The sequence below is a fragment of the Neofelis nebulosa genome, chromosome 4 (genome assembly GCF_028018385.1).
Source record: "Neofelis nebulosa isolate mNeoNeb1 chromosome 4, mNeoNeb1.pri, whole genome shotgun sequence".
Taxonomy (NCBI): Eukaryota; Metazoa; Chordata; class Mammalia; order Carnivora; family Felidae; genus Neofelis; species Neofelis nebulosa.
The window spans coordinates 130,853,458-130,880,162 of record NC_080785.1 but is presented as its reverse complement, the minus strand read 5'-3'; the positions used below and the strand labels follow the sequence as shown (position 1 = coordinate 130,880,162).

The window sequence follows — 26,705 nt, the reverse complement described above, 5'->3', positions numbered from 1 at the left end:
TGAGTGACCAACTTGCTTGCCCGATCCATACACTTTTCTCAGAGATTCTGTCTTTTGCAAATTTGAACCACATGAAACCACTTCTGTGGATGCAGCTGTTTGGGCCAGGGTGTGGATGCCTGGCCCATGTTAGGTCATCTGGATTTTCCAATCTGGTCTGTCCTATTATATGCCTAAACTGCAGTGCCAAGCAAAGCCAGGAAGATGAGATGGAAGTCTTTGGCCCTTGTAAAGGTGGAGAGAAAAATATCAAACAGCTGGAAATGCTCTATGTTGATATAACCTCACCCACTTTTGTTAATTTCTAGGGCTTAGCCTAACTTGAGGGCATTTGCATCATTCCAAATGCACCACTCACATGGTAGTCTATATAAACAGTGCTAGGGATTCACTTAGACTAAAATGTGAATGTTGCCCCTGAAGTTGTACAATACGGTAGCCCTGGGTTTCTTTTGTCCTTTTGCCATTACAGATAGAGAACTCATGGAACTTACAGAGAGAAAGACACAGAGACCTCATTCTCAGGGTAATAGGCAATGACCACAGTAATTTTGCTGAGCATATCGAAAGAGAACAAACTTCCAGTTTGGTGCTTGGATCAGTTAGTGCAGGACCAAATTTGTAATGGGATTGGTTAGCATGATGGGATATAATGGATGGAGACCAAATGAAGTGTAAACTGTGACTAATCACAGAATTTTTGCACTTTTGGTGTAAAAATCCTTGCTATAGCAGTTAATTCTAACATAGCAACATACATATATATATACATATTGCAAATAACATATAGTTATTTGATAATGCCTTTTCTCTTTTCAAACACAAAAGAATATAATCCAGTACATATTTTATGTATACACATACCTCTCATTGACTAATTTATCTTCATATCTTATTTCCGGATAGAAATTCCACATTCTGTAGCTTTAGCTCTTTGATTTACCTTCCAAAACTGTGTAAGCATGTCTCTATCAATTTGATTTTACAAACCTGTCTCTTTAAAAAGCGAAATATCTAAATATAAGTTCAGAGCCTCATATATTTTAAGACTTTTGCCTTCCTTTGTCACATAATTTAAAAATATGGCACATAATCTTATCTCGTACAATTCAAAACAGGAATACAAAATGTATAGACAAAGCCTCTCCTGCTGGTTTAAACACCATTTAGCAATTTTTACAGTTGAAGGGTTTGCCAACCTAACTATCAATTCCTTATTATAGTGAGTATATGAATTTTTTAAATAAACCAAATAAAGATGCTTCTATAGCCAAGCACAGCATGTATCTTTCAACAGTCAGTTCTAAGCCCCTTGCTCTTAATCCTATTCCAGTATTTTTTGGAATCATTAAAACACAGTAAACTCTCAATACCTAGACTCACAGAGAGAAATGCACAGCAAAATTTATTCCCCAATCATTCCTAGTTGGTTTGGGTTTGCATTTTGATACTTAGAACATGCATGTGAAATTTAAAAGAATTTTTTAAAAATTTTTTAAATTATTTATTTGAGAGAGAGTGCACAAGCGAGTGCATGAGTGGGGGAAGGACAGAGAGAGAGGGAGAGAGAGATTCTTATGCAGTCTCCATGCTCAGTGTGGAGCCCAGTGTTGCAGCTTGATCCCACAATTGTGAGATCATGATGTGATCAAGAGCCGAACGCTCAACCAACTGAGCCACCCAGGTGCCCACCAATTTTTTTTATATTATCTAGTGTTCTTTATTCATTTGCCTTTATGTAGATATTTTCTCTTTGGGGACTAAATAAATTGTACCAGATACATTTCTTTAGAGCATGTCATCATCACTTAAATTGTTTAGAAAAAAAAAAAAAGATGTATTGACAATCCTTCTTAGCATGTCTTTCTGTATAATGTGCTAGCCTGCTGTCTTGGACCATCAGTTGAAAATTATAGCACAGTACAACAAAGTAGATCAGTTGATAAATGAACTTGACCATCTTTTGCAAAGTTAAAAGCGCCATATCAATTTAAAGTGTTGTTATTGCCCATAATTAAGGAGACAAAAATCACCAGCTGAGGCTAAACTCAATCTGTTAACCAGTGGAACAGATTGTAAAAATATTTCCTTACAGCTCTTCTGAACTGTGTAGGTTTTTTTTTTTTTAAGAACAAGCTTTGCACATAAAAGGAAATTGTTTCTGAACGCTAGCTAATTTGGTTTTGCCTGATGGTTCTAGGACTCATTTAGATGCCTTTGGTGAGCCCTCAGATAAGCTTCATTCAAGGATCAGAGTTATTTACTGGAAGACGCTTGACTGGATTTGCCAATTCCCTAATATGCTCCCTTGATAAGACGACAGGACACGAAAGTCCGTTCTCAAACAGTTGAACGTCCCATCTATCTCAAAAGACATTTGTTCCCCTCGAAAGCACAGTTGGTCTTCTTGAAACCTTGACTAATTTCACTTAAGATGTTACACTTGCTCCCCTCTGCCAGACAGCTCTTGTAATAAGGGGACTCTGTGGGTTCCACACTCTTTCCTGTCTAGTTGGCTTCTGTCTGCAATATTGTGAATAGCTTCACTATCATAGTTCTGCAGTTCAACTCAGGCAAGAATTACAATCAAAGGCGGGCAAAATGCATTTCAGGAATTTATTATTTGCCATTTAGTATCTTTCAATAGCTTGAAAAGTGTTTTAAAACAGCTGCATCAATATTTCTGTGTCACCCAGCCTTGTGGGTAAGCTGAACACAAATCACTCCACCCAGAACTGGAAACCCTAACTTTTTAACCCTAAATTAAACAATGGCAGCATTTACTTGAGGAAGGGGGATATGAGGGAGACACCTGTCTCTGTCAGGTACCAGCTGGATGGACCTTGGGCAAGTCACTTGCCTTTCTTAGGCCAGTTTGCTTCTTTGTAAATGCAGGTAATACGGCTTTTATGAAGAATAAGTGAGATGATATTCAAAGTGATAAATAATATGTATGAAGGGCTTGGAAATACTAGTTACATTATCCTGTAGTATATTAGTTAGGGTTCCCAGAGAAAGAGAGCCAACAGAATGTGTATCTATCTATCTATCTATCTATCTATCTATCTATCTATCTATCCATCCATCTATCCATGCATCCATCTTTATATTTATATGTATTTATAGTCATAAGATTCCACCCATCCATCCATCTTTATATTTATATATATTTATAGTCATAAGATTCCATATGTATATATGGAGGTATTTTTCTGTCAAGCCCTTCAAGTGATTGGATAAGACGTATCCACATTTTTGTTAATGTGCTTTACTCAAGGTCTACCTATTTCAGTGTTAATCTCATCTAAAAAATACCTTCTCAAACCAAATAGCTGGGCATTGCGGCCTAGCCTAGTTGACACATAAAATTAATCATGACACACAGTAATGAGAAAATAGTACTTTGTGGGTGCCACTGTGCTAAGCACTTCACATTTATTATCTACTCCTTCACCATAACCCTTTGAGGTAGGTACTGTTTTCCATTGTACAGATGAGAAAACTTGAGCACAGAGAGGCTAAATAACTTGCCCAAGGTCATGCAGCCAGGCTTTTGTGCTTTTAACCACTGGGCTAGACTGTTAGCAACCTGAGGACAGACACATGGGGTCTGTCTCTGCTGTGGCTGGCATAAGGCTATATGAATATTTGTGAAGTGGACACTTTGAATATCCAAATGGCTCACTTAGCTAACCTCTTGGATTCCTTTAAGCAATGTGATCTTTTCTGTAAGTTGACTAGCTGTTCTGTTTTTGATTTCATCTTGTGGATGAAACTTCAAAATGACATATTCTTTTTTATGTCTAAGACACTCCCAGCAATTAGTGACAATGGGCTGTGACAATGGGATTTAAATGTACACAGCAAATGAAGTCGTCCATATATACAGGCTATAAGAAGACAATGTAAGTTTCCAAGTTGACTTGTGTATGCCAAGGGAATGGCCCAGACAGGGAGAATATCTGGAGTAACTATAAAATATGGATCCATCAGTATAAAATTTTTGCTCAAACATCCCCTATAAATTAATATAATATAATATAATATAATATAATATAATATAATATAATTTATAAGTTATATCACATGATACTGCGTGGATGTATAAATACATTATAGCCATACAGAAAGAATGAGCTTTAAAAACGATGAGATGGGGAATAAAGGTTCATCAAAATTCTACTTTTCACATCATTACGGCTCTTCTTGTGTCTTCCTCATTTTCATTTTCACTGACTTGAAGTCTTGAGTCATTGGAAGTTTATCCCTCTAAACAACTTAGTGAGAAATGAATTGATTCACCCCATCGACTGCATGTAGTCAATGAGATAATGAGGGCCAGCAGAAGAGTACCTTGAGGGTTAAATAATATGTGAAAGCCTTTGACACGGTGTGTGGCACTTGCTTTTCTCACAAGAGACCCAGTTTTGCATAGTTGTTAAGAGTACAGACTCCAGAGGCAGATCCTTGGTTTCAAATCCCAGCTTCACCAAGGACTAACTGCATCTGATTAGATGGGGTTATTTTGTAGATTAAATGAGTTAAAAAACAAAACAAAACCCAAAACCAAGTAAGGAACATCCTTACAACATCCTGGCATGTAGTACGCACTATATAAATGTTACTGATCATCATCACAAGGGCCCAATGAACAATAAGAGTTACTGGTTGTAAAAACCAATGTAATGACAAGCCGAGGCCATTACACCTCTATCCCTATTACTTTGTTCATCCAAAATGCTATATAATGAAAATGTTCAGAATGATGACTTTGAGGTGGAGGAGTTAAGATGGCAGGGCTGTAGGGGGACCCTATGTGGAATGATGACTCTGAACCACTGCCCTAGGATTTCATTCATTTGTGTACCAGTCATAATTTTTGCCCTACCTGTGTACTTTACTTGATATTTGTCTCTAAATAGACTGAGATGTAACATCAAGACCTACTTCGTTATTTTGGAGAGCAGTTATAGTAAAATCACGGACTTGACGTGCTAGTAACATTTATTTTTCTGAAAATACATGACAAGCACATAACCAGTAAACCATTTCCCTCACTAGAAGAAATGCCGCAAAAAAAAAAAAAAGGCCACATTACACGACCCTTAAATTATGACTGCTTCAATTATATTCATTCTACTTAATGAGATCGAAGAATTTACCAACATATGTTAGATATCAAACCAAGTTTCCTTCAAAACACCCTAGTTCTCAAGAAGCGTAGCTAATTGGGATTCTAATCTTTTTATCTTCTGATTCTTGATTGTTATTTTCTTTTGGATGAGGAGAATTTCCATTTCTTCATCCTTCTTCATTGGGCCACTTCATAATGGTTCTATTTGCCTTTAAATACATAAGGCTTAAAGAAACATTGATCATTGTTATCACAGGCATACTAAACATACCAAGTTAAATTTTATCAAATTAACTGGATTCCATATGCATGCAGAGAGACAGATTCAAGTTAAAGAGCTGAGACTAGAACATTAAAAGAGAAATTCAGCAATACTGAAATTAAATCTACTTCTGTCGAAAGTGTGGAACTGCTACATTGAACTGACCATAAATAATGTTCTAGGTAAATTCAAGTTACAACGAATCAGACCTTGTGATCTTCCCATTATTTGCCATCATTCTTTTTTTTTTTTTTTTTTTGGGACAGAGAGAGACAGAGCATGAACGGGGGAGGGGCAGAGAGAGAGGGAGACACAGAATCGGAAACAGGCTCCAGGCTCCGAGCCATCAGCCCAGAGCCTGACGCGGGGCTCGAACTCACGGACCGCGAGATCGTGACCTGGCTGAAGTCGGACGCTTAACCGACTGCGCCACCCAGGCGCCCCTATTTGCCATCATTCTTGATGCTGGAGATAGACCCTTCTCATCTAAATGAGAATCCCAAGCAGGTTTCTTTTAAGCATTTTTGGACTAAAATGCTAACATCTTGAAACCCATTAGATAGCCAGATGCTTTTAGTTCAAAATGGCCAAGCTATCCCCTTGAAAATATATCAAAAGTTTGGACAAGTTAAAGTCATTTCTCTAATCTATATTTCTAGGGTTCTATTCTAGCCCTCAACGCTATTGTCTTTATTGCAGATGCTAAAGTCATTAGTACTTTAACTATAAGGGGGAAAAATCATGTGATCCAGATCCACACTTTTAGTTCGTCTTCCTCTAAATCTATGTGACAAGATGAAAAGTGATCTCATTTGAGAAAATACCGAATAAAATGGAGCATTCTTTGAATGGGACCCATTTACCTAGGTCAGGGTTTCTTAGTCTTGGGACTGATATTGAGGGCTGGATAATTAACCAATGAAGGAGCTGTCCTGTGCACTGTAGGGTGTTCATCAGCGTCAGTGCTCTCCATCCAAGAGCTGCAAGTAACACCCCCCTCAGGTGTGACAACCAAAAATGTCTCCAGACATTGCCAAATGTATCCTAGGGGCCAAGTTCCCTTTCACCCACCCACTAAAAACCTGTCACAGGTCAAGAAGAAAGCTTTGCCATTGTTTTCCTGAACGCCTTTGCTGTGTTTGCAGGTAAAGGTTTACTTCTTTCCATGAGATTTTTTTTTGAGGCTGTATTACAAAATTCAAACTATAAATAACAGAAGGGGGAAAAGATTGAACATTTATTACCCAAAGCCATATAAATTCAATAATAAATAATGGCTCTCTCTAAAAATATGAGAAGTCTTTTTCAAAGTCATTAGTTCTAATCATAAATGAATTTAGCAGCATTTCTTTAAATATTGCACCTTTGTAATGAACTCTGATAAATTCATGGAACTGGATGTTAAATAAAGAGATAGAAAGGTCTAATTTTCTGGTTCATTAAGCTAGCTTATTTCAAGACATTGTGCATATTGCTTTGAATTTCATATTTCTGAGCAGTGGAGACAATAGTGGTATCCATCTTTAATGTAGTGTGGCAGACAATTAGGATCTCAAATGGATTAAATCTCATTTCATCAGAGATACACACCGTGATTATTATTTTATTGCCAAATACTGTCAGCATTACATTTCTTCAACAGCTAGTGTGGTACCTGACTTGCATGCTTAAATTTGCATTAAACACTGTGCGGTGACAACAATCATTCGGGCCATTTTCTTACGTGGCATTATTCTCTTCTTCACCATGTGTGTTCAGCCCAATACCACTTTTAGGGGTACAAAGTTTTACATGCACTTGATACACGAGAGGCAGCTTGTAGCTTTGAGGAAAGGGTGCAGCCTTGGGGTCAAAAACATGGATGACGGTCCTGATGCTGTCCCTTTCAACGTAGGAGACCTTGAGAAGGTCACTTTACTTACAGCAGATGTAGAAGAAAGGTACTTTTCTTTGATTGTTTTAAATATCCTCTGTCAGAATCTTTAAATTCTCAAATATTACTTTTTGAAAGAAATGTAATTACACAACAAAAAAGCCACCTATACACCCTGTCATCCCCTTTGTCCAGGCCCATACGCCAGCTCTCCCTAAGCAACTAAGAGTGATCATTTAGTATATATCTGTCTTTATTTTTCAACAACCTTCTATGAACACTTATAGGTAATTCTACCCAAATACTGTATAGCATGTTCCTTTCTTTCTAAATAATAAAAAAAAAATGGGATTATGCTATATATATTTTCCTTTTTCTCTAGCTTGCTTTTCTGAGTAAACTCAGACTTAAGCTATTGCTCAGATCTAAAACAGCTGCATAACATTTTGTAGTATAGATATTACTATTTGGCCAGCCATTTCCCTCCAGACCAACTCCACCCTGTTTCCAGTTCTTTGGCACTACTAACCACAAAGCAATCGATGTCACTGCACATACAGCACGGAGGCTGGGTTCCTTCCTGCAACTGGAGCTGGGAACGAGAGGCTTTTTCCCCAGTGTGACTAACTCCTTGGAGGCCCAGTTTACACAAACACATAATGAGAATCACAACAGCTGCCTACTCCCTTCACACACTATGTAAGGACGGTCTGAGTCAGCATGTAAAAATGATGTGGTGGTCCTAGAATCAAGACGGCCCTTGATAAAAAAAAAAAAAAAAAATCCCACTTGATCCAAGCTGCAGCCTGTCAAAGCCACCTGCTTTTGTCTGTTTGCACGATCTAATATAAAATTTGTACACTTGTCACATGCTCCCCCCTTCCTGAACATTTTTTTCCGGTAGGCATAACTGCTTTTTCAATACACAATTCACCCTTTCAGTGATTGATGTTTAGTTTACAAAGTTCCATAGCAAGTGCTACTCCAAGGTAGTGCCGGAGTTCTGAGAGCTGGAATAAAGTGTGTGCGTGCGTGCGTGTGTGTGAGAAGGAGACAGGGCGGGGAGGGGGAGAAAGAGAGAGAGAGAGAGGGAGGAAGAAAAGGAGGGAGAGCACTCAGTAAATTCGTTTAGTATGAAGTGACAGTCATCTGGTAATAATCACAAGAGTGCAGGCTTTGGAAACCGCTCATGGTGAAGGAATATTCTATACATTTAACATTTTACCTGGTACTATAGTTATTTTTAATTATTCTACTAAAATATCTCATAATGTATAATACAACATCTCTCTCGGACATAAAAGGTCTTAAAAAATACATCCACGTTTATATCATATTTTTTACTTACACCACACTTGTGCATGAAGCAGGAAAATGGTGACGTGCAACGACTGTATGTTCCACATTTATCTGAGAGACTGCAGAGATGCATGTGACATTCTAGTTCAAGGGCTCAGAGTTGAGACCAGAGGTCTTTAAACTATGGTCTGTGATCCACTGGGTTATGAAACGAAGTCAAAGATCAAGATTGGCATTTTAAAAAATGAAATAGAATAGAATGCAAAATGTCAAGAGTGCTACACTCCAAATAATGATACAGTTTCATAAATCTTTTGTTTCAGAAATATAAATGTGCCTGTGTGCATGTGTCCTGGATCTCAATATTAAATGTTTAGCTGTCAGAGACATTTGAAAGTCCCTATTCTGGTGATACTTGTTCATGAGATTCATGGACAGTGACTGGTATTTGCTGTTTGGTGTAGTTGCGTCTGTGAGATACAAAGATGTGACCTGATGGGACTCTCTTCCCCCTTCTTCTCTTCTCCCCATCCTCTCTTCTAAGAACACGGTCTTTCATTAGACAGACGGAAAAGCCAAGAAGTTAATAGCCTAACTACACATTGATGTTAAACCTCAAGAGGCAGTCAACGTTGGCAAGAAAAGTTTATTTGCTCTGAGAAGGCTTTTCTCTCAAGAATTAGGTAGGGAATGAAAGACCTCATCTTGTTCATCCAAGATGGGCAGGAACCCTGGGAGAGAAACACAGGTGGGTGACAGGTGTCCACGAGAACGTGATTTAACGGATAAAATTGTATTTTGCTCCATCTTCTGGGTTCAATGAACATCTTTCTTTCAGGTACTTCACGGATTCAATAAATATTTGAGCACTTTCTATGTGCCATGGTCTTCTCTCTGAGAATATGGCAATGATCAAGACAGGCACAAGTCCCTGCACTTATGAAATGAACACTCTAGGAGGGTGGGGGGAAGACAGACAGATATTAAACAAAGGACTACAGCATGCAGAATGTCAGATGGTGGTACACATTTGGAGAAAATGAAGTAGGTAAAGAGATACGTCTGTGTAGAGTGGGGACTGGAGCTGAGGGTTGCAATTTTATAGAGAATGGCCAGGGAAGAGAAAGTGACAGGCAATTAAAGACTTGAAGAAAATGGGGAAGCAAGCCATCCAGGTATCAGGGGAAGAACATTCCAGGTTGGCATGTGCCTGTTGTGCTGGAGAGCCACAGCTAGCCTGAGTGACTGAGCTGAGGGTAGGAGGTGAGGTTCGAGGAGCACGGTGGGTGGTGGAAGGCGTCTATATTGCACAGAGCCCGAGGGCTATGGTAGAGACTTTGGGTTTTGCTCTGAATGAGATGAGATGTCACAACAAGATGTTGAACCGAAGGTGACCTGATGATATTTACATTTTAAGAGGGTCACCCTGTCTCCTGTGCCCCAGGAAGTACCTATGTGTTCTCCCAGATGTGTAGGTGTAACTCACGGATAATACAGACCAATACAGATGTATGTGAAACACAACTGAAGCAGAAGGAAAATGCCCAGGTAGATTACAAATCAAGGTCCACTGTTTCCTTCGTTCTGTTAACTTAGTGACGAACCAAGCCAGACACAGGAAGTTTGGGCCCTAGGGTTCTTAGATTCGATGGAGGATCAGGCCAGGTGTCTTAATCACAGTCCACCGTGGGGAAACTGATTCCGTGGGGAAACTGGATTCCATGAAGTGTATTTGGCATCAACAGCCCCTGTTTCCCTCGATTTCAAGCTCTCTGCAGTGTGTTCTTATCTTTGTTTGCTCATTTTCTGAAGGTAGGCATCAGGTCATGTAGCCAAAGAACACAAGGTCCCTCCTTCTGCACTACTTTCAATGGTCAACCTAAGAGCCAAACTATGCTGTTCTGTTGTGAACTCACCTGCCTGATGTGGCCATGCCATACCACGGTTTCTGTGGCTGGTCCTCCTGGGGGAGGTAAGATTCCTTTTGTCTGCCTCTTCCTTTGGTGGAAAAGAAAAGAAAAACTACCCCAAAGAACTCAGCAGTGCTCCCTTGCACAACCTTTGTAGGCTGAGAAGGGATCACAGTGTTTCTATTGCTGTATCACAGGCTCCTCTGTACCATGCCCTGTTATATGGAGTGGTGGGATGGAGGGCCCAGACAAACACCCCAAATGCAGCAAGCACCCCCCCCCCCCACTGCTTCATGGAGGAGGGCAAGATCAGTCCCAAGTTATTCCAAGGGCAGCCGCTCTGTTAGCTTTTCTGTGACTCTGACATATGTGCTTTTGTTCCTGTTTTGCAGACATTCTGACCTAGAAACACCGAGATTGTCTTCTCTTCTACTCCAGCTTCACAGGGCTGGGTCTCAGCCTCCCAGAGCATAAGCACATTGTCAGGGAATGTTGGTGGCTGGCCCAGGTCCAGACCGCTGGGTTATAGAAGTTATTACAATTAAATCAATTGCTCACAAAATTGGAAGCGTTTTGACCATAAACATTGGTACCTATAAATAGCAAATTAACTTTCCTACCTTGGAAAAGGGTAAGTTGTAAACTGTCTTCAGACAGGCCTTTGTAAAACCTCGCTGACCTGCCACTTTCAGATACCTGGACCTTTTAGGCCAGCAGATTATCAGAGTTTCCCAGGGGGCAGATGGTATGGAATCCTGGTTCCAGTGAATGGGATTTTGTGTAACAGTGAAAGCTAAAAAAAATAAATAAATAAAAAGTAAACTCTCATGGCTTTCAGAAAATCTGCAGTACAGAAATTCAGATGCCCTTTTCTATTATATTAAATGGCTACAACACAAGTTGAGACTGCTGTATATTATAAAACACTGAAGGATTTTTATTCCTTCCTCTCCTCCTGCCATAATTGTTTTTGCTTTCCTCCCTTGTAGCAAAATGGGTCTGGGGTGAGCAGTCCCTCAACAACTAACTAAGTGAACATGGATTACTTATTTTTAAAATATTTTTCAAGTTTTTAATATTTGATTTTTTGAATCATCATTCTTCAAAAAGTTCTTTTCTTAACACGTAAGAAAGTATCTACCTGTCTCCTAGACCTGAGAGCTCTTAATATTTTGCTGTATTTGCTTCAGATAAATTTTTTCCCAAAGAAATAACACATAAACATAGGGGTGCCTGGGTGGCTCAGTTGGTTGAGCCACCAAATCTTGATTTCAGCTCAGTCATGATCTCATGGTTCGTTAGTTCAAGCCCCACATCGGACTCTGCTCTGACAGTGCAGAGCCTGCTTAAAATTCTCCCTCTGTCCCACTCTCTCTCTCTCTAAATAAATAAAAAACCATGTAAAACAAATTAAAAAATTAAAAATTAAAACAAGAAACTTTTAAGTAAAACATTATAGATTTCATGGAAACTTCTTTTGTACTCTTCTCCCTTAGAAATGCACTGAAGCAGATTATTCTTCTCATCTGTTTTTATCTTTTACTACATTCTGTGTGACAATAAGCAACATACTGTTTTAAACTTTATTAAGGGATATTTTAAACTTAAAATTAGGTGGAATAGTATATAAAGCCCATTTGTTTTTTTTTTTAAATATCTGGGTGAACGCTGTTGTTTAATATAGTGGAAGTTCTAGCATCAGCAATCAGACAACAAAGGGAAATCAAAGGCATAAAAATTAGCAAAGATGAAGTCAAGCTTTCACTTTTTGCAGATGACATGATACTATACATGGAAAACCGGATAGACTCCACCAAAAGTCTGCTAGAACTGATACATGAATTCAGCAAAGTCACAGGATACAAAATTAATGTACAGAAATCAGTTGCATTTTTACACACTGATAATGAAGCAACACAAAGACAAATAAAGAAACTGATCCCATTCACAGTTGCACCAAGAATCATAAAATACCTAGGAATAAACCTAGCCAAATATGTAAAAGATCTGTATGCTGAAAACTATAGAAAGCTTATGAAGGCAATTGAAGAAGATACAAAGAAATGGAAAAACATTCTGTGCTCATGGATTAGAAGAATAAATATTGTTAAAATGTCAATACTATGCAAAGCAATCTACACATTCAATGCAATGCCAATCAAAATTGCACCAGCATTCTTCTCAAAGCTAGAACAAGCAATCCTAAAATTTATATGGAACCACAAAAGACCCCGAATAGCCAAGGTAATATTGAAGAAGAAAATCAAAGCAGGAGGCATCACAATCCCAGACTTTAGCCTCCACTACAAAGCTGTAATCATCAAGACAGTATGGTATTGGCACAAAAACAGACACATAAACCAATGGAATGGAATAGAGAACCCAGAATTGGACCCACAAATGTAGGCCAAGTAATCTTTGACAAAGCAGGAAAGAGTATCCAATGGAAAAAAGACAGTCTTTTTAATAAATGGTGCTAGGAGAACTGGACAGCAACATTCAGAAGAATGAAACTAGACCACTTTATTACAACATTCATAGAAATAAACTCAAAATGGATGAAGGACCTGAATGTGAGACAGGAAACCATCAAAACCTTAGACAAGAAAGCAGGAAAAAACCTCTCTGACCTCAGCCGCAGCAATTTCTTACTGGACACATCTCCAAAGGCAAGGGAATTAAAAGCAAAAATGAACTACTGGGACCTCATCAAGGCAAAAAGCTTCTGCACTGCAAAGGAAACAGTCAACAAAACTAAAAGGCAACCAACGGAATGGGAAAAGATATTTGCAAATGACCTATCAGACAAAGGGCTAGTATCCAAAATCTATAAAGAACTCACCAAACTCCACACTCATAAAACAAATAATCCAGTGAAGAAATGGGCAGAAGACATGGATAGACACTTCTCCAAAGAAGACATCCAGATGGCCAACAGGCACATGAAAAGATGCTCAACGTCACTCCTCATCAGGGAAATACAAGTCAAAACCACACTGAGATAACACCTCACACCAGTCAGAGTGGTTAAAATGAACAAATCAGGAGACTATAGATGCTTGGGAGGATGTGGAGAAACAGGAACCCTCTTGCACTGTTGGTGGGAATGCAAACTGGTGCAGCCTCTCTGGAAAACAGTGTGGAGGTTCCTCAAAAAATTAAAAATAGATCTACTCTATCAGCCAGCAATAGCACTGCTAGGAATTGACCCAAGGGATACAGGAGTGCCGATGCATAGGGGCACTGGTACCCCAATGTTTATAGCCGCACTTTCAACAATAGCCAAATTAGGGAAAGAGCCTAAATGTCCATCAAGTGATGCATGGATAAAGAAGTTGTGGTTTATATACACAATGGAATACTACTTGGCAATGAGAAAGAATGAAATATGGCCTTTTGTAGCAACGTGGATGGAACTGGAGAGTGTTATGCTAAGTGAAATGAGTCATACAGAGACAGACAGATACCATATGTTTTTCACTCTTATGTGGACCCTGAGAAACTTAACAGAAGACCATGGGGGAGGGGAAGGGGGAAAAAAAGGTAGAGAGGCAGGGAGGCAAACCATAAGAGACTCTAAAAAACTGAGAATAAACTGAGGGTTGATGGGGGTGGGGGAGAGGGGAAAGTGGGTGATGAGCACTGAGGAGGGCACCTGTTGGGATGAGCACTGGGTGTTGTATGGAAACCAATTTGACAATAAATTTCATATTTAAAAAAAACCCAGGTGAATGGTATCACCTTCCACGTATCCTCTTGCAATCTGATTTGCACTCATCATCATATTTCTTTTTTTAAGAAATTTTAAAAAATATTTATTTACATTTTTAAATGTTTATTTATTTTTGAGAGAGAGAGAAACAGAATGTGAGCAGGGGAGGGGCAGAGTGAGAGGGAGACACAATGTCTGAAGCAGGCTCCAGGTTCAGAGCTGTTGGCACAGAGCCCAATACAGGGCTCGAACCCACAAACTGTGAGATCATGACTGAGCCGAAGCTGGACGCATAACGGGCTGAGCCACCCAGGAGCCCCTAGGAAATTAAAAAATTGAAAACTACTGCCTGATTTGGTGGTGGGGGGGAAGGAAGGGACAAAAACTCTATAGAGAAAAAGGAATTCATCAAAACGTAGCCAGTATATGTATTTTTTATATTAAATATAATTTATTGTCAAACTGGTTTCCATACAACACCCAGTGCTCATCCCAACAGGTGCCCTCCTCAGTGCCCATCACCCACTTTCCCCTCTCCCCCACCCCCCGTTCACCTTCAGTTTGTTCTCAGTATTTAAGAGTCTCTTATGGTTTACCTCCCTCCCTCTCTCTAACTTTTTTTTTCCCTTTCCTCTCCCCCATTGTCTTCTGTTAAGTTTCTCAGGATCCACATACATCATCATATTTCTGAAGTGGATCTGGGTTGATACGTGTAGATCCATTCCATTCATTTTAACTATTCTGGAGTACTCCATGATAGGCATGGATACAACTTAATCTTCTGAAGGTGGAATTTTAGGTGCTTTCTCATTTTTTCCAAAAGGCTGCAGTGGGGATCCTTGTTCACATGCACTAAGGCTTCTTTTTTTTTTTTTTTAGAAGTGGAATCACAGAATTAAGTGGTATGCATGCTTTGAATTTTACTAGGTTTTGACCAATTGCTTTCCAAATGGTTTTATCAAATTACACTCAACACAAAGAACCTATGGGTGTGTTTCCCCACATCTTCACCAATATTTATTGTTAGAGTTCAACATTTTACCTATCTTGGTGACTGTGAAATGATATTTCTGTGGCTTTAAGTTGTACTTCTTGGATACCAGTGAGGTTGACATTTTTTCAGGACTCTTCTTCTAGGATATACCTGAACATGTCATTGACCATATTTTATTGGAGTGTTTATCTGTTTCTTGTTAATTTGACTAGATTCTAATAATGAATGTGCACTTTGTTTAGACACTATGCAAGGGGCTGGGGATACAAAGTAAATGAGACACAGTGTCTATCCTAGATGACTTCTCAATTTAGTGGGGAAGGATGGTGCACATATGAATACATATACCATAAAGACAGGTTCTGAGGGCTACAGGAGCACAGAAGAGAGAGGTGTAGTTGTCAAGAGCCTCTTAGTTGAAAGTTACAGGAACCCAATTCAAACCAGCTTATCCAAGGAGAAAATTTATTGGCTCATGTCAACGAAAATTTATTGGCTCATGTCCAGCATGGCTAGATCCAGGGATCACACAGAGCCTTCTGGATTCTCTATCTATTCACCTCTCATCTTTGCTTCTCTTTGTGTGTTAGACTGAGTCTTTCAATGCAAACAGGCTCTCTTTAGTGACTGTGTTGGGAGTTTGAGGGGTGGAGTCAGAAAAATGGCAGCTGATATTACATGGACTAATTCCTTACATTTTATTGAGGGGAAGGGAGAGACAGAGAGAGACAGAGAGACAGAGACAGAGAGGGAGAGAGATTGGTTAATTAAGCTGTCTTATACCAGTTTGGAAAATTCATGGAAAGGATGAATTCATGGAAAAATAACGGGTACTGTGAGTGGCCCAATCCAGTGACAGCACAACCTTTGCATGAGGGAGAACAGGAGTATGGGTGCATGTATGTTTATGGGAGCAGGCACTGTCATTACCAGCCCCACCCAGGAGAACTCCATGGTAGGGGAGGAGTTGTTCATCAGAAGAATACTGAACAGACAAAAGCAAGGCATGTGCATGACAGAGGGACATTAGGAAAAGCCTCTAAGAGAGGTACTTTTTTGGCCCCATCTACAGCCCAGTGGGATACAGATGCAATAACAATGGACACCGGATTGATGGTGTCAGTTCCAATGCTGATACTTACAAGCTGTGTGATCGCCTAAACACTAACCATTCTGAGCCTGTTTCTTCATCTGTCAAATCAGGACGGTTCTATCAACTTTCTAGGGCTATAATAATGATAAATGTTATAACCATCCACATATTTTTGCTGTCCTCGGATTTTGCTGAATAGAGTTGCTCCAAAAAAATAGGACATTGGCAGCTGACTTCATTATATAGAGATCTTTGTTGCGCTCGAGTATAAAGCTTTATTCTTGTGTATTAAATATTAAATCATCGCTGCTAAGAACAATAGTGAATGAAAATACTCCCAACATATAATGTATATTTAATTATTATTTCATTTTTGATACATTTTCATCGAGGTCTTTTTGTAGTGGTAGTCAATCCTTTTAATACATATTCATCTTCATTTGAGAGCAAGAGCAGATTCATTGGTTTCCAATACTGTATTTTTAAAAGGGCATATTTTTAAGCACCAGTGATTTTCTTTAAAAGTCTCTTTTGAGCTTCCAGAACATTGTTATTTTCAATTGGAATTAGAGAACATTTCTGACATATTTCAAACAATTTCACCAAACAAGGATGCAAACGCATGTACTATATTAAGGAAAAATACAAATGGGAACAGGCCTTTCTGAACAACAGGTAATGATATTTCAAGGACGATGCAGAACGATTCATTTCCAATACTCTCATTACCATTCCCAGCAACAGGCATATACGTCTCGCAATTCCTGTGTAGTTCTGTTAATCTCTCTACACAATATTCAATTTTCTTACAACGATTCAGCTGATTTATTATTTCTCTCTTGCGTTTTAACTGCTAAAGATGCAATGTAACCCCATAAATTTGCTTCAGTCTCTTAGCTTCGATACCCAAGGTCATTAATACCTCCAAAATATCCTTTGCTTACCTCACTCCTTTAAATGTGCTCTTTCTTGCCCAATGAGCTGTTACATAATTACATGGTACCAGTAACAATATCATCTTGTTTTTATAGTTTTATGATTAAGGATATAAAAATGAACTGAATTGAAGAAAATGTTAAAAGATATTTGCAAAATATAAGAGATTGCTACCATAGTTTATCACATATAAATGATATAGTATGTATACATTTAAAATTGAATTTTCTTAGTATATAGTTTAAAAATGTGTTCAAGTAAAATGTGCTATATTAAAGTTTGACCTGATGGTTCTATATACATGGAATATGTCTTTCTTAGTGAAGGGTTAAAATAATTATGAAACATTTATTCCTTCCCCAATTATAACCAGTTGTTTTCTATTAAATACTTTCATCTAAAGTTATAGTGCTTGAGAAAAAATTTTAAATGGGACCAGCTCCCACACCATACAATTTTCAACCTGCTTACAGCTCAAAATATATTGGGGAGCGGTTACAGTAACCAACTGTCCCAGTTTTTTCAGGACTGAGGGGGTTCTAGGAATGTCGGGCTTTCAGGGGTAAATCCAGAAAAATCTCAGGCAAATTGGGAAGAGTTGGTCTCCCTATTAGTAGTTTGGTTTCAGTTCTCCATCCCTATCTCTTTGTATCCACATTTTTGCCATGACCTTACTATGGACAAAGAATCCTTTCTTGCCCCTTGACTCTGGGCTTGGCCATGTGACTTGTCTGGGCAAAAATATATGGGTAGTAGTGACAGGGCCTCATCCAAGGTTTCAAAGGCCCAATGTGTTTCTGGTTTCTCTCTGTGTCTCTGCAATAGGCCCTAACTAGCTCACTGGCCCAAGAAGGATGAGAGACTAAGCACTGAATGAGTCCAGCTGACACATGGACCAGAAGCAAGAAGCAGAGTTACCCAGACAAACCCAGCCAAGACCAGGAGAATCCCAAGCAACCAGCACATGCAGGAGTAAAATATGCTTACTTTTATAATGCCACTGAGATTTTGCAGTTACTTGCTATACGTAATTATTACAACAAAAGCTAATTGATACAGGTGGCAACACATATTCATTCAATAAGTATTAATTGTCCTCCTATGTACCAGGCACTGGGGATTCAATGACTAGCAAGATAGGCAGAATTCTTATTCTCATGGAACTTGTAGACCATTGCCAGTGGTCCTCTGAGACCCTTTCAGGAAGGTCTGCAAGGTCAAAATGATTTTCATAATCATACCAAAACACGATCTGCTTTTTCTCCTTTTTCACTGTGTTGACATTTGCACTGATGATACAAAGACAATGGTGGTACAGCTGATGGTACCTTAACACAAACCAAGGCAGAGGACCAAGCTGAGGATACAGTTATTGTATTCACCCCCATTAGGCCACTTACAGTTAAAAAAAAATACCAGTTTCACTTATGAATGTTCTTGATGAGGCAATAAAACTTATTGATTCAATTAAATCTCCACCCTTGAGATGAATACCTTTTTCAGAGTGTGACACCACAGAAATACACATAAAGCTCTTCTCCTAGGTACTAACATGATGTAGTAGTCAATCAGTGGTTGAAAACTGGTTACTCATTTAGATGGAAAAGCCAAATCCCTACCTTGCAACATACCCCAAAACAGGACCAATTGTCCTTGAAGATTTAAATACAACAATAAAACAATACCAGAAGAAATGTACAAAGATATATTTTTATAGCTCTGACTCAGGACACTTATTTCTCAGCAATACACAAAGGTCAGAAAACACAGGGGACTTCAGTTTTGCCTTTATATATTTTAGCACTGTTTTAATTTCTACGAGAATTTTTAATAATAAAAATAATAAAATTAACCCTATGAAGTAAAGAAAACAAGTCGATGTCAGCATTTTTCTTAACAAATTATAACAGGTTTCACTGATGTCATATGAAGAAGGAGCAAATCTTAAACACAATTCCTAAACAACTGATCACAGTTTAATGGTGAATCTCATCGGAAAATGAGTATAGGCAATGTGAAACTCTTCACACTGTTGTCCAAAGCCAGCATTGGATCCCCTTGAGAGTAATGGCCCATTATGTAAACTATATAATTTCCCTAATATTTCAGAGGGCTAGGATTTTTTAAAGTCCATGACAGTTTATTAAAACCAAAATCAGAGAGAGTAAACACAATCTCACAATGTTCTGGTTGCAACAGTCAATTGTTAACAGCTACCCTTAATATCTTTCAGGCCTGAAGTGTCTTATTCCTGGATTATGGCGCCAAACCCTATGGTTTCCAATTAATTCTTATTAAAGAACCATGCAAAGATTGCTTTTTAAGTGGTAGCCCACAAAAATGGGAAGGATATGAGTCAGGTTCTTAGGTCTTCACAGGGCCTCTGTTAGCACACTCCATGCGCCATTATTGGAATTAGCAAAAGACATCCCTCCCGGCAGACAAATTAGAAAAAGACTCTTCCTCTAGATGTAAGAATTAGAAAACGACACTCCTTCCAATAGAGCATTAGCTAGATTTCCATGTCCCTTAGCTCCTGTGGCTGAAAGCCTTTTGGGACGGTACAGCCTGGCCAGCTGTGTGCTATGGCCCTGCATCTTCACAGCATAAACTCTGGTTCTGGCTGTCTGGTCACAGAATTAAACTTTAATGAAGCAATAATAGAGAATACGCATACATGTTGTACAATTCCTTCTTGAGTTACTTGGGACACAAGGCTCATTTGGACATGTAGTTTGAGACAGAATGCTAAAGGGACATAATCTTAAAGCTTGATCTTGTATTATGTGCAAGTGGGGATCAGCAAATAAGGGTCCCTGGGCCAAATGTGGCCCACCGCCAGTTTTTGTAAATAAAGATTTATTGGAACATACCCACATTCATCCACGTACTGTCTATGGCTGCTTTCACTCAACAGCGGCACAGGTGTGTAGTTGGAAGAGAGACGGCATAGCTCACAAAGCTTAACATATTAACTACCTGGGCCTTTAGAGGAAAAATTTGCCAATCTCGGTATGAGATCACCAAATGGCACAATCTCCATCATACTATGCCAGCCTTTGTCTAAATGTCTTCAGTGAATTACAATTCAATGTTAGTCCCCCAGCATGTAAAAATGGTTCCTATAATAAATATCCATGTCTACCAAATTTCTACGTATGAAAAACATCTTTTCAAATGATGATAATTTAGCCTTTCTGCCTGTGGATGCCACCAAGGAAGCGTCATTAAAGTCTCCCTCCCCCCACCAGCATGTCTAAGCCAGAGTCCCCCAAAGAGCCTGAACAGCTGCAAAAGCTCTTCCTTGGAAGTTCAAGCTTTGAAACAACTGATGAGAGTCTGAGGGGCTGTTCTGAGCAATGGGGAACGTTCACGGACTGTGTGGTAATGAGAGATCTGGGTTGGTCCCGTAAGCCACTGTGGAAGAGGTGGATGCAGCCATGAATGCAAGGCCACACAAGGTGGATGGGAGAGGTGTGGAACCAGAGGGCTGCCTCAGGTAAGAATTCTCAAAGGCCTGTTTGCCCACTTAACTGTGAAAAATATTTCTGTTGGTGGCATTAAAGAAGACACCAAAGAACATCATCTGAGAGATTATTTTGAACAGTACGGGGAAAGTGAAGTGGTTGAAATTAGGACTGAGGCAGTGGCAAGAAGAGAGGTTTTGCTTTCGTAACATTTGATGACCATGACTGTACACAAGAATGCCATTCAGAAATACCAGATTGTCCTGAAAGGCTCCACCAAAAAAACTGACAGAACTGATAGATGAATTCAGCAAAGTCACAGGATATAAAATCAACATAAAGAAATTGATTGCATTTCTATACACCAACAATGAAACAGCAGAAAGAGAAATCAAGGAATCAATCCCATCTATAATTGCACAAAAAACCATAAAATACATAAGGAATAAAGCTAACTAAAGAAATAAAAGATCTGTATGCTGAAAACTATAGAAAGCTTATGAAAGAAAGTGAAGAAGACATACAGAAATGGAAAAACAGTCCATGCTCATGCATTGGAAGAAAAAACATTTCTAAAATGTCAATACTGCCCAAAGCAATCTACACATTCAGCATAATCTCTATCAAAATAACACCAGCATTCTTTACAGAGCTAGAACCAATAGTTTTAAATTTTGTTCGGGACCAGAAAAGACCCCGAATAGCCAAAGCAATCCTGAAAAAGAAAACCAAAGCTGGAGGCATCACAATTCCAGACTTCAAGCTGTGTTACAAAGCTGTAATCAACAAGACAGTATGGTACTAGCACAAAAACAGACACAAACATCAGCGGAACAGAAGAGAGAACCCAGAAATAGACCCACAAATGTATGGCCAACCAGTCTTAAAGGAAGAAAGAGCATCCAATGGAAAGAACACAGACTGTTCAGCAAATGATGCTGGGAAAACAGGATGGTGACATGTGGAAGAATGAACCTGGACCACTTTCTCACACCATACACAAAAATAAACTCAAAATGGATGCAAGAGCTAAATGTGAGACAGCAAACTATCAAACTCCTAGAGGAGAACACAGGCAACAACCTCTTTGACCTCGGCCGCAGCAACTTACCAGACATGTCTCCAGAGGCAAGGGAAATAAAAGTAAAAATGAACCAATGTTGACCTTGTGAAGAAAAAAGCTTCTGTACAGAGAAGGAAACAATCGACAAAACTAAGTGCAATCTGCAGAATAGGAAAATATATTTGCAAATGACATACTGGATAAAGGGTTACTATGTAAAATCTATAAAGAAATTAGCAAACTCAACACTCAACAAACAAATAATCCGGTGGAGAAATGGGTAAAAGACACAAACAGACACTTTTCCAAAGAAGACATCCAGATGGCTAACAGACACATGAAAAGATGCTCAACATCACTCATCCTCAGGAAAATCCAAATCAAAACCATAAAAAGATACCACCTCACAACTGTCAGAATGGCTAAAAGTAACAACTCAGGAAACAACAGATGTTGGTGAGGATGGAGAGAAAGGGGAACACTTTTGCACTGCTGGTGGGAATGCAAACTGGTGTAGCCACTCTGGAAAACAGTATGGAGGTTCCTCAAAAAATTAAAAATAGATAAATACTAGGTATTTATCCAAAGGATACAAATGCTGATTTGAAGGGGCACATGCACCCTATTGTTTATAACAGCATTGTCCACAATAGCCATATTATGGGAAGAACCCAAATGCCCATCAACTGATGAATGGATAAAGAAGATGTAGTTTATATTTACACAATGAAATATTACTCAGTAATCAAAAAGAATGAAATCTAGCCATTTGCGACAACATGGATGCAAGTAGAGTGTATTATGCTAAGTGAAATAAGACAGAGAAGATAAATATCATATGATCTCATTCATATGTGGTATTTAAGAAACAGAACAGATGAACATAGGAGAAGCAAAGGAAAAATAAGATAAAAACAGAAGGAGGCAAACCATAAGAGACTCAAATACAGAGAATCAACTAAAGGTTACTAAAGCGGGTGTTGGGTGGCAGGATGGGCTGTATGGGTGAAGGGTATTAAGGAGGGCACTTGTTGGGATGAGCACTGGGTATTATATGTAAGTGATGAATCACTAAATTCTACTCCTGAAACTATTATTACACTATATGTTAACTAACTTGGATTTAAATAAAATTAACAACAACAACAACAACAACAACAACACCCTAAAATACCAGATTGTAAATGGCCACAACTATGATGTAAGGAAAGCCCTATCTAAGCAACAGATGGCTAGTGCTCCATCCAGCCAAAGAGGTCAGAGTGGTTCTGGAAACTTTGGTGGTGGTCGTGGAGGTGGTTTTGGTGGGAATGACAACCTTGGTCATGGAGGAAATTTCAGTGGGCAAGGTGGCTTTGGTAGCAGTTGAGTTGGTGGTGGATATGGCGACAACACGGACAGCTATGATCGATTTGGTAACCATGGAAGCAACTTTGGAGGTGGTGAAAGCTAATAATGACTTTGGCGATTATAGCAAAATCACTCTTCAAATTCTGGACCCATGAGAGGAGGAAATTTTGGAGGCAGAAGCCCTGGCCCCTATGGTGACGGAGGCCAATACTTTGCCAAGCCACGTAACCAGGTGGCTATGCAGTTCCAGGAGCAGCAGTAGCTATGGAAGTGGTAGAAGGTTTTAATTACTGTCAGGAAACAAAGCTTAGCAGGAGAGAAGAGCCAGAGAAGTGACAGGGAAGCTACAGGTTACAACACTTTTGTGAACTCAGCCAAGCACAGTGGGGGCAGGGCCTAATTGCTACAAAGAAGACATGTTTTAGACAATACTCATGTTCATGGGCAGAAAACTCAAGGACTGTATTCATGACTAATTGTACAACAGGTTATTTTAGTTTCCTTTCTGTGAAAAGTGTAAAGCATTCCAACAAAGCATTTTAACATAGATTTTTTTTCACTCATGCTGTTGATTGCTAGATGTAATAGTCTGATCACAGCACTGTGTCTTTTTATAAATCAATCAATCAATCAATCAATTAATCAATCAAATTAGCCTCAAATGCAGTTCAGCTTCAAGGATTCCATGAAACTAACTAGATTTCTACAAAACCAAAGATTAAGTAAGGCAATATTCATTTGATACCTAGCATTTCTCACTAAAGAACTCAGTTCAGAAACTCCTCCATCAGATCATGAAAGGAAAAAGACTACCTTTGCAAATGAGCTCATTCTTTGACTTTTTAAGAGGAAAACAACCAATGTACTCTTCCATTTCCTCTCTTCCTCAGCTACTAGTACAGTCATAGCTTTGTTTAGGACTCACCTAAAGTAATTTCCCACGACTCCCATGCAACACCAGCTCTAAATGATTGTGTATTCTGCTTTCATTTGTCAATGTCTTATTTTGATATTACATTGACTCTATTCCTTTTTTGAAGGGAGGAAGTTTATAAATCATTCATCTTTGTCCAGTACTCCTTCTAACAACAGAATGGTATAGGGAAAGTACATGGGTTTGGTGTCAGCCAGACCAGGGTTCAAATCTTAGCTCTGCCCTTACTAGCACAGGGCCCTTAGACAATTTATTCAAGCTCTCTGAGCCTCAGTTTCTTCATGAATAAACCGATACAATAATAATTATCTTGCAAGGTTGCCAGGAGAATTAGAATGTTACGCACAGTGACTTTGAGATTATATTATACCATACGTTCCTACTTAGTGTGTTTATGATATTAAATATTTATTCATTTTTACTTAAAACATCTAGAATTTGAGAGAGCTCTGAAAGGGGATCACATACCCACTCACTTACTCCAGCATAATGTTAGAGAACTTTCTCACAGCATCTTTGACAATAAAATGATGTCAGCATCATATTAAAAATTATAAAAAATGAAACTATTCCTATTTAATAACCAATAATATTTGTAATTTTCTTTACAAATGTACTCTAGTGGTATCTTTGTTGTAAGATAATCAGAATCACTGAGAGGAGATCTTGAAATTCTATCCTCTGTATCATCATGTTTATGATCCTAAATTTATAGTTGGTAAATGGAATAAACTGATAATTCACTCAAAACATTTTTCTACATAACATTTAATAATTCATCTTGGAAATGACTTTGTTTATAACATTACAGCCTCAATTTGCCACTGAATGTTCAAATTATATGGGAGCCAAGTCAAAATGCATCGCATACAAATCATAACAAAAATAACAACTATTATTTTGTCAAGAATTTTGATAGGAATTACCTGAAAAAATGACTACAACAACACACTCATGAGCTTTGTGGTACTTATTACTTCTTATCCTAAAAATAACAAAGAATTAAAATTAGAGACTAGCACAGATAGAAAAAGCAGGAAAAATGTGAAAGAAAAAGAGAACACACTTACCTGCTTCAAAAATCAGCTTTATTTGATTGCAAAAAGCTTTGGGATAAAATAAACCAATCTCAAGTTATTACATGAAAGCAAAATTTTCCTTTCATGGGGTCACACACTGACCTCACCAAAGAAGAGGGTGTGTTTGACCACCACTTGCTGCTTATCGATTTGAAATGTACAAGCATATCAAACATTAACATGCAGGTAGTTGGTCTCTTCTAACCAGATCTGTGGTTGGCACTAAATCAGAATAAGTCCTCAGACGAGAGGACAGCCTGCTTGGGTGGTCCCTTGCAGAGGCGGCAAGATTCAGAATCCCACATGACCAAACCCATTCCTTGCTTTCAGACAGCCATATTCTGTCCCCATTCCAGGAATATATGGGGCCTCTCTCTTTTCCTTCAGTGCCTCAGCTTGGGCCTCTGGTGGGAATAAAACTTCTTCCTGAGGATGCAGAAGTACCCTCTAGGCCACACCCAGCTCCTGAGGTAGGCCTGCCAGCCTAAATCCAGGTCACCCAGGTACATTTGAATTTTAGATCAACAACCCATAATTTCTCAGTGTGAGTTTGGTCCACAAAGCATTGGGGATATACTTATGCTAAAAAATGTATTCATTGTTGATCTGAAATTTAAATTAAACTGGGCATCTTGTATTTATATGTTTTAGAAAAACCAGCACACCCCTGTTGGAGGGGACACTTTTAGGTGATAACATAGTCATTCTGGCTGCAGTGGGGGTGGGGGGGACCAAAAAACCAGTACTAAAGCAAAACCCAATGACTGAAACAACATGAAACAGAACTTCGAGAGTAGTAAGAAATTTCCTCTAGTATCAACACAAACATTCAACAAAGGCTGAAATGGGTCCCTATGAAAATGACAAAAAACTGTGGTCCAGTTGGTTGCTTGGGAAAGGGGCAGGAGGTAAGAAAAATTCACATTGATCTATATATTCATTAAAAAATTAAAAAAAAATATTTATTTATTTTTGAGAGACAGAGACAGAGCACGAGCAGGGGAGGGGCAGAGAGAGAGGGAGACACAGAATCTAAAACAGGCTCCAGGCTCTGAGCTGTCAGCACAGAGTCTGATGTGGGGCTCGAACTCACAAATCGGGAGATCATGACCTGAGCCGAAGTTGGATGCTTAACTGAGCCACCCAGGCACCACTATATATTCATTTTTAAAAAATATAATACCTTTATTTGAGCTATTACAATATAGCAGAGCTAGTTAATTTATCTCAGTGGCTTTATTCCATTCTGTCACATGGCTACCATCTTCTGGTGATTACCAAACAGGATTTCTTGTATTTGCACATTAGCAAACTTCCTTTTGCATAACCCTGTAAATCCAAGTCCCCCACAAGCTCTCTGCTGGTTGAGTGGCTAAGATGACTTGATCAGTGGTAATATTTTTTTTTAACTTTTATTCAGTTTTTGGAGAGACTGAGAAAGAGTGAGCCGGGCGTGGGGCAGAGAGACATGCACACATAGAATCAGAAGGAGGCTCCAGGCTCCGAGCTGTCAGCATAGAGCCCAATGTGGGGCTCTAACTCAACAAACCATGAGGTCATGACCTGAGCCGAAGTCGGCTGCTTAACCAACTGAACCAC

The 26,705-nt window shown here is 38.9% G+C and overlaps 1 long non-coding RNA gene across 2 annotated transcripts in view; it reads right to left on the bottom strand.

Annotated features, from left to right (window-relative positions):
• The window catches only part of LOC131511019 (uncharacterized), a 35,833-nt gene extending 9,570 nt beyond the window's left edge, over positions 1 to 26,263 (bottom strand). For both annotated transcript variants that reach the window (XR_009261300.1, XR_009261301.1), the window contains exons 1-3: positions 25,098 to 26,263; positions 24,954 to 25,012; positions 11,099 to 11,271 (exon numbers count right to left, since the gene is read on the bottom strand). This is a non-coding gene — a long non-coding RNA (uncharacterized LOC131511019). The remainder of the gene's footprint in view (positions 1 to 11,098; positions 11,272 to 24,953; positions 25,013 to 25,097) is intronic.
• Positions 26,264 to 26,705: the final 442 nt, after the last annotated feature.